This window comes from Strongylocentrotus purpuratus, unplaced genomic scaffold (genome assembly GCF_000002235.5).
Source record: "Strongylocentrotus purpuratus isolate Spur 01 unplaced genomic scaffold, Spur_5.0 spur5_contig_816, whole genome shotgun sequence".
NCBI lineage: Eukaryota > Metazoa > Echinodermata > Echinoidea > Camarodonta > Strongylocentrotidae > Strongylocentrotus > Strongylocentrotus purpuratus.
Genome location: NW_022145520.1, coordinates 957,281 through 965,684, shown reverse-complemented (window position 1 = coordinate 965,684; position 8,404 = coordinate 957,281).

Below are 8,404 nucleotides of genomic sequence, written 5' to 3'. Positions count from 1 at the left end.
AGTTATCAGAATGGGGGTCATATCCCTTTTTGAATGGTGTAAAATTCCATCACATTTATATACACTAAACTCATTATAATTTGAGAAATATAAGCATTGCAATTATGTTCATTCTTTATGGGATGTCGTCTGCTTGGGCAGGGTTGGTTCATATTGTGACGGCATGAAAACTTTTTTTTTCCGGCGAATCTCTCGCATATCCCAGATGCTATGGAGGTTGTTTTATTTGTATTTTGCATAATAGTCATCTAATAGCTTACCAGTTTCTAGTAATACGCTATTTGCCGTATTTCTGATTTTCTATGAACCCGCACTTTAAACAAATCCTGAACAAAATATCAAACCACAAAGATATTAATGTTTTTCTTTGAAGGCGTCACTGCGCAACACCCTCTAACAGTAAATCCTCCCAACCATTTTTGAATTTTCCCAACCGATTTCACGAAAGCCTTTGACACTGTTGGTAGGACAGGTCTTTGGGAACTACTACGAAAGTACGGATGTCCCGAGAAGTTCACCGGAATGGTAGAGTCCTTACATACGGGTATGATGGCTAAAGTCAAGGAAGCAGGCGAAACATCCCATAGCTTCCCTGTAAGTAACGGTGTAAAACAAGGATGTGTGTTGGCCCCTACGCTGTTCTCCATCTTTCTCTCGGCGATGCTGGAGGAGGCCTTTGCGGACTTTGAGGAAGGCGTTTACATACAATCACGTCAAGACGCCGACCTATTCAATGTCGCACACTTCAAAGCTAAGACGAAGTCTACACAGATTCTCGTGAGGGAACTCCTCTTTGCAGATGACAGTGCTCTTGTTTCTCATACACCAGAGCAGATGCAACATGTTATAGATGTATTTTCATCAGCATCAAAGAAGTTCGGTCTACAAATAAACATCAAAAAGACTGAAGTACTATTCCAACCAGGTACAGACCACCGAGAGGAGGAGGAGATCCTAGTGGATGGGACAGCCCTAAACCAGGTAGATGACTTCACTTATCTCGGCAGCACTATATCCAAAGACGGACGCATCGACTCTGAGCTGGTGAAAAGAATGTCAAAGGCCAGCAGTGCCTTTGGAAGACTGCGAACCAGGCTATGGAACAACCATCATGTCTCAACAAGAGTGAAGTGCAAAATCTACAGGGCTATCGTCCTATCCACTCTCTTATACGGTGCGGAAAGCTGGACTCTCTACAAAAGTCAAGTAAAGAAACTTCACGCGTTCATGATGAGACACCTTCGAGCAATCATGAGAATCAGTTGGAAGGACAAGGTGACCAACAAAGAGGTACTAGAGCGAGCAAACCTTCCTTCTATGGAGGACCTGCTCATCAGGAAGAACCTACGATGGACAGGCCATGTCATCAGGATGCCCTCTGAGAGGTTACCAAAGCAAGTACTATTCTCGCAACTACCCGCTGGCGAAAGAGGGATTGGTCGTCCACGGCTTCGCTACAAGGACACGATCAAGAGGAACCTTAAGCGGAGGCAAATTGAAACCAAGACTTGGACAACTGCTGCAGGCCAGCGAGCTGTATGGAGAACAGCTGTAAAGTGAAAATGAAGGCGGCCATTGTCGCTTCGCGACAGACAGCTACTACTAACCCATATCCTGTGTATTTACAAACAAAAGAATTTAGTTATCAGAATGGGGGTCATATCCCTTTTTGAATGGTGTAAAATTCCATCACATTTATATACACTAAACTCATTATAATTTGAGAAATATAAGCATTGCAATTATGTTCATTCTTTATGGGATGTCGTCTGCTTGGGCAGGGTTGGTTCATATTGTGACGGCATGAAAACTTTTTTTTTCCGGCGAATCTCTCGCATATCCCAGATGCTATGGAGGTTGTTTTATTTGTATTTTTATAAACCACCCGATATGTAGTTGACCTAAAACTTGCATAATAGTCATCTAATAGCTTACCAGTTTCTAGTAATACGCTATTTGCCGTATTTCTGATTTTCTATGAACCCGCACTTTAAACAAATCCTGAACAAAATATCAAACCACAAAGATATTAATGTTTTTCTTTGAAGGCGTCACTGCGCAACACCCTCTAACAGTAAATCCTCCCAACCATTTTTGAATTTTCCCAACCGTTTTTCAATGAAAATAAGACATTATACAGGCTTTAAAAAATCTTTCAACTCTTAAATGTCTGGAATGGTATATAGAGTCAATTTATTGTTTTGTGACTATTTACATTCACCTTAAATGTAATTAAATTGTAATAATATACCTGGGAGAATTAAAGAATCGATCAGATCAGTTTTCCCCAATTTTGTTCAATAATAATAATGTTTTTTTTCACTCAAACTTTCAGATTATCTTTAATTGTACATTTAGCATTGAAGTCACTACCTTGGCACCATTTTCTCTCAATTGAACAATGTTACCAAGTCCCTTTAAAGATCCCCGGTCGTACCATTTTCCGAAATAATCATTTGATGGAAAGCACTGAAGTTTGACTTTTTGAGAGTAAAGAAAATTAAATGATTATATTAAAGCTCATACAGTTTCTTTGTGAAATCCTCCCCTGAATAAAGAACCCGAAAGGTATATCATTATACATAATTATTTTAGTTGATGGATTCGTCATATCGAGATGTCGCAAAGACTTTCGAGAAATCAACTCAAGGGAAGTTTAAGACAGTGGCGGATCCAGCCGGCGGGAAGAGGGGGGGGGGGGCAATCCGTGAGAAAATATTAGTTGCGACTCAACCACCGGTGAATAAGCGGGGGGGGGGGGGGGGGGGGGGGGGGGGTAGGAGGCACTTTTTTTTGTCCAATTTTTCAGGAAATATTGTACGCCGACTCAGCCAGCCGGTGAATAAGCGGGGGGAAGGGGGTGGGTAAGACCATTTTTTTAGTTTTTTGGCCTTCTTCGTGAGAATTTTTTTTTTTTTTAATAATTTAAAAAAAAAAAAAAAAAAAAAAAAAAAAAAAAAAAAATCTGTTTTGCTGTTGTTGACCCGTCAGCCCCCTCCCCCCGCGGATCCGCACCTGCAGAGGATCCAGCCGGCGAATAAGGCGGGGGGGGGGAGAGCATCTTTCTTCTTTCCTTTTTTTGATCGAGTTTTTGAGGAAAAATTTAGCGCCGACTTAGCCGGTCGGTGATTTTTTTTTTTTTTTTTTTTTTTTTTTTTTTGGGGGGGGGGGGGCTTTTGTTTAAAAAAAGGTTAACTTTACGCTATTATCCTATTTTTTAATCGTTTTGGGGGGCTAGGGGGGGGGGGCGGGCCGGAAACCTCGCTACGTGGATCCGCCCCTGGTTTAAGAAACACTAATACTGCATTGAGTAGAGAATTTGTTTCGGGATTACGCAGGATGACTGTCATGAAATGTCGGCACATTTAAAAAGGCGATAGACTGATTAAGCAATTGGAATGGCTTAGCTTGATATTTTAAGAGTCTTTCCGATCGGGTTTCTGCAAAGGTCAATGCATTACGTTTATAAAGTGCATTGAAACAAGACATGACAACCCCCCCCCCCCCTCTCTCTCTCTCTCTTTCCCTCTCTCTCTCTCTCTCTGTCTCTCTCTCTCTCTCTCTCTCTCTACCTATCATTCTTCTCTTCTCTTTGCTGTACTTTGCATCACCAGGAACCCCTAATAATATTCTGCTCGTACAGTAACTAATTATTGTCAGGGCTCACATGGTTTTGCTTATCTTGGAGCCATGGCCAGTTCTGTTTTAAAAAGTTCATATTTCTTCATGTATGTTTTTATGTATGCTGTTTTTATTATGTATTCAGAACTTTAAAATATAAATAATTAAATGAAATCAACAAACGGTAAGGTTTCGTGTTGTTTGATTATATTTCCTTGCTTTTGCATTTGATTGTTACCGCAATAGGCTAGTCAATGAGGGGTGATTTTTGTCGGGGGGGGGGGGTTGATAATCGATTTCGGAAGGTTTGTTTTGCAGTTGATTAAACGGTCGTGTATCCATTGTCAAATAACATTTATGTCACTCTATTCTTTTAATTTGTTAGAGCTATTTCTTTCTGCAATGCTCAACCTGAAGAATATTAGTTGATTTCAGCTTTTCACACGTTGTATTAAAGGGGCACGTTCCCACCAATGTAGTTATCGGAACATGCCATCTTGTGTAAGAGCCGTATTCTGTTTGGTCAATAGGCAGCTATAGCGCCGTCTGCCAGCGCGTACGTATTTTGAGCGCCCTCTGGAATACGGGGAACATGCCCCTTTAAGGTATTAAGATGAATTCCTACAAAGACCATAAATATCCTACAGGCACGGCTCTAGAAGAATTATCGGGGGATGGGCTTTGTGATATTTGCGGCTTTTGAGGTTCTTTCATTCATTCGAAACATGTTTGCCGTGTTCAAATGCATTTATAGTAAATACCATTTTGTGTGTGGGGGGGGGGGGGTGGAAAAGGGGAGGGGTTGAGCCCCCAAAATCTTCCTCTAGAACCGCTACTGGGTGAATAATGAGCACAGTCATTAATTTTTTATGATGTCTTGTGGGGGGGGGGGGGTATCTGTTCTAATAGCTGGATGGAATGTGAATGAGCAGGGTTAGAAATTGAAGGGCGTGCAAAGGGTGTCATCATCGTCTACTTTTTTAAAGACCGTCAATAATACTGGGCCAGAAGGGATTAGACCACACAGCAAGGTCACTGACAGGTGGCTACCTCATTAACTCAGCTCTAAACTAACATAAGAAAAAGAGGATCATGGGGGACCAACAGGCACCGATTGGGGAAGTTTTCTATATAGAGGGAGCAAGTAACTACAAGTAGGACAGTGGGGCTTAAATGATTTTGTTTCCTCCCCTTTAACATTTAATATGCAAAGATTGTGTAGGCGTTTACCCATCATAATAAGTTCTACTGTCTGTCGTTCTTCTTCTTCCTCTTCTTCTTATAAATATTCTGCTTCTACTTCTTCCTTTTCTTATTTTCTTTTCTTCCTCTTCTCCTTCTTTTTTTGTTGATGTAATCATTGTTAATATCATCTTAATCATCATCATCATCTTCATCATTATTATAATTTTTATTATTATCATTACATTACTTTTATTATTATTAAAAGAAGTAGGCCTATAGTATTATTATTATTATTGTTGTTGTTGTTGTTGATTATCTTCATAATCATCGTTATTAACATGACATCATCATTATCATTACCATCATTACAATCAACATTATCACCATCGTCAATATAATTATCATCATCATTATAACCATTATCGCCATCATTATCATCATCATCATCATCATCATTATCACCATCATTATCATCATTACAATCATCTTTATCACTATCGTCATCATCATTATCATCATCATTATAACCATCATTATCACCATCATTATCATCATTACAATCATCATTATCACCATCGTCATCATCATTATCACCATCATTATCACCATCATTAACAACATTACACCATAATCATCAACTGCAGCAGCATCATCATCATCTTCATCATTATCACCAATTTTGAATGTTCATCCGTCCCTGATCTTATAATAAGGAATCTCTCAAATTATTTATTCATAATCGATATAACGTAACATCACAAGCACAAATACAATTAAATTCAAACACAAATAAATTAATGAATAGGAACTGAGCAATACATTTAGATTGCATCTGTTTTTATTGATCAATAAACGTCTACCATTTTAAAAACTCTCTCTCAAGGCAAAAATTACTACTTTAAACGAAAAACATGACAGGAAGGGCGATTTACATCTATGCACTAAAATGCAATTTAATTTTGCTACGAATAAGAACACTGCCAATGGAATTCACAGAGCTGTCTTTATTTACATCGTATGCGTCTTATAAGCCCCATTGTAATGAAAGAATATGTCATGAAATCATGGTCAGGAATCGAAAAGGTGATTCAATTGAGGATAAGAATATTACTTTTAAATATATTCACCAGTTTATAAACATATCAAACAGATTTTATATTTATCTATCGAATCTGAAATTACTGTCCGGTTACAGCATACGAGGGCAAAATACCTATTTTCACATTTTGAAAAAAAAATCTTTTTATAACCAACTATATACATGTTTGTTTCCTAACATCAGGTCGAATAGTAGTAATTGACAGACGGTAGCAACCGGAAAAGTCACAATAAAGCTATACAGTGCAGGGGTGAAATATAATAAAACATTAATGTACAATGATAATGTGATTCAATACCAATGCCCTAAATCTCGGTCGCGTCCGAATTAAATAAACCTCTAACTATTTCCAGAAGGGCGTTAACCCTGTATAGAAGTATATGAGATAACGTCCTTCTAGGTTTCAAACTAGGATTATCTCAGGTATCTGGTCATTTAATTGGCTGAAATGAATCTTCAAAATGATGTGAATATATTGAACGTAAAGAAAATTCGGTTCAAAGCTCTTTGTCGGGTGATTACATTTAAGCATACGAGCTGCATTTAAATGGAAATGATAAGCAGGATAATTAATTTTCTTTTTCTGTGAATGTTGCTTCGAATTCATTTTAAACAACAAAGAAAATAGAAAATCAAGTACCCCGAGTCGACAAATATAAACCGCGGTTAGAATCATGAATGAAATTGTGTTATTTTATCGCATTGTGCCTCTTATTAGTAAGAGAATATACATTATTGTGTGTTCACATAATGAAAGCAAGGCAGCTCAAACGAAATCGATCTGTAGGCCTAGTCTTACCTAGTTTTAACATCAAGAACATCAGTTTTTTTTTTGTATAGGTTGTTGAAGGAAAAGGGGAAAAAAGAACTTATTTTATTATCAAGATGAGCTGTGATGAACGTATGCGCCTAAGAAATACTACGCATTCATCAATGATAATCAGGAGATATCAACTTTAGAATGTTAAGAAATATGTAATTGCATTTTACAAGACGAATATAAAATGCGGGCTCACTGTTCAATTTATAAAATGTCGATCTCGGTTTGAATTTGTTGTGAGGAGGCATTGATGTTCATAGAAAATAAACAACAGTTATGTAAATGACGAGCTACACACCAGTACGCGGTAAAGATTCTGCTTCAGAAACAGGTTGATCAATTATCGAAGAGGTTAATTTAACAAAATATTCTGGTATGCGTACAAAGCTTTACTAGAAATAAAATTCGCTATCATCTTCTTTTGTCTCGTTTTCTTCTTCGACGAGCAAACTTCAAAATGAGAATATAATTTGAAATCAAACAAAACAGAACATTTGTAGAATTTCGGCAGCACAAAATCAATATCACCACACCAGTTGGCATTTGAAATCAGACCCCAAATAAATCACTCAGCTTTAAAAACGAAGAAAGAATCTCAAAAACAAAAATAATGGAACAAAGGAGAAAACGTGTCCCATGGAAAATCGAAACAAAATGAAAAAAAAGACAGATAAGAGTTAGTTGCATCTAAGTCCACCACCACGGCCCTTCCAAATGTCATTGATGCAGATTTTTCTTGCTGGACGACGCCCCCTCTTGTTGAAATCTTCGCTGAGCATTTTTTCGGCTCCCTGGTCTAGTGTATCAAGCTCGTCTTTCAGGTCTACGGCTTGGTCCATCTTGAGTCTTTGGATGATAGACCAGAGTCGTGCTGATACCATGTCCCTCATACTTTGGTGCTCCATGTTCTGCAGCAAAGAAAGAAAGAACGAGGAAAATGTTAAGAAATAGTAAGAAATATATAGTATTTTATATATATATATATATATAATTATATAAACAGTCAAACCTGCTTGAGTGACCACCTGTCTGCAAAGATCACTTTTTCCCCTTGAAACTGGTTCTCATTGAAACATGCATTGAAGGAACCTGTCTTTTGTGTTCCCCTTGGGTAATCGCCATTGACAGGTTTGACTGTATACACACACACACACACACACACACACACACACGTATCTAATTATCATTATTAGTCTAATAATAATTATAGTTGTCGTATATTATAATATTGTTGTTGCTACATATATTATTATTGATATCAATATTATTGTGAGTAGTAGTATCATTATCATTATTATGAATATTGATATTAGTAGTAGTAGTAGTAGTAGTAGTAGTAGTAGTAGTAGTAGTGGTAGTATAGTAGTCGTAGTAGTAGTATGTTGTTATTATCACACGCATTTGTTTTGAAATCAACTAAAATGTTCGCCTATCGCAAATGAATCCAAAATTGTCGAGACTTGCTCAACATTTGACATGTCTTGTTTTAACAGTGATATAGGCCCAGGCCTAAAGACCAAGTATATATATAATCATGGAATAGCAATCAACAAAAATAGTTTCGCTACATTGTATTTTTATGACTGCATCAAATGCGGGGTGAGAATTAATTCAGCAGCTATGACGAGAAATGAAAACAATTATTCAGATGTTGCTCGAAAAAAAGTTCCCCCGGAGAA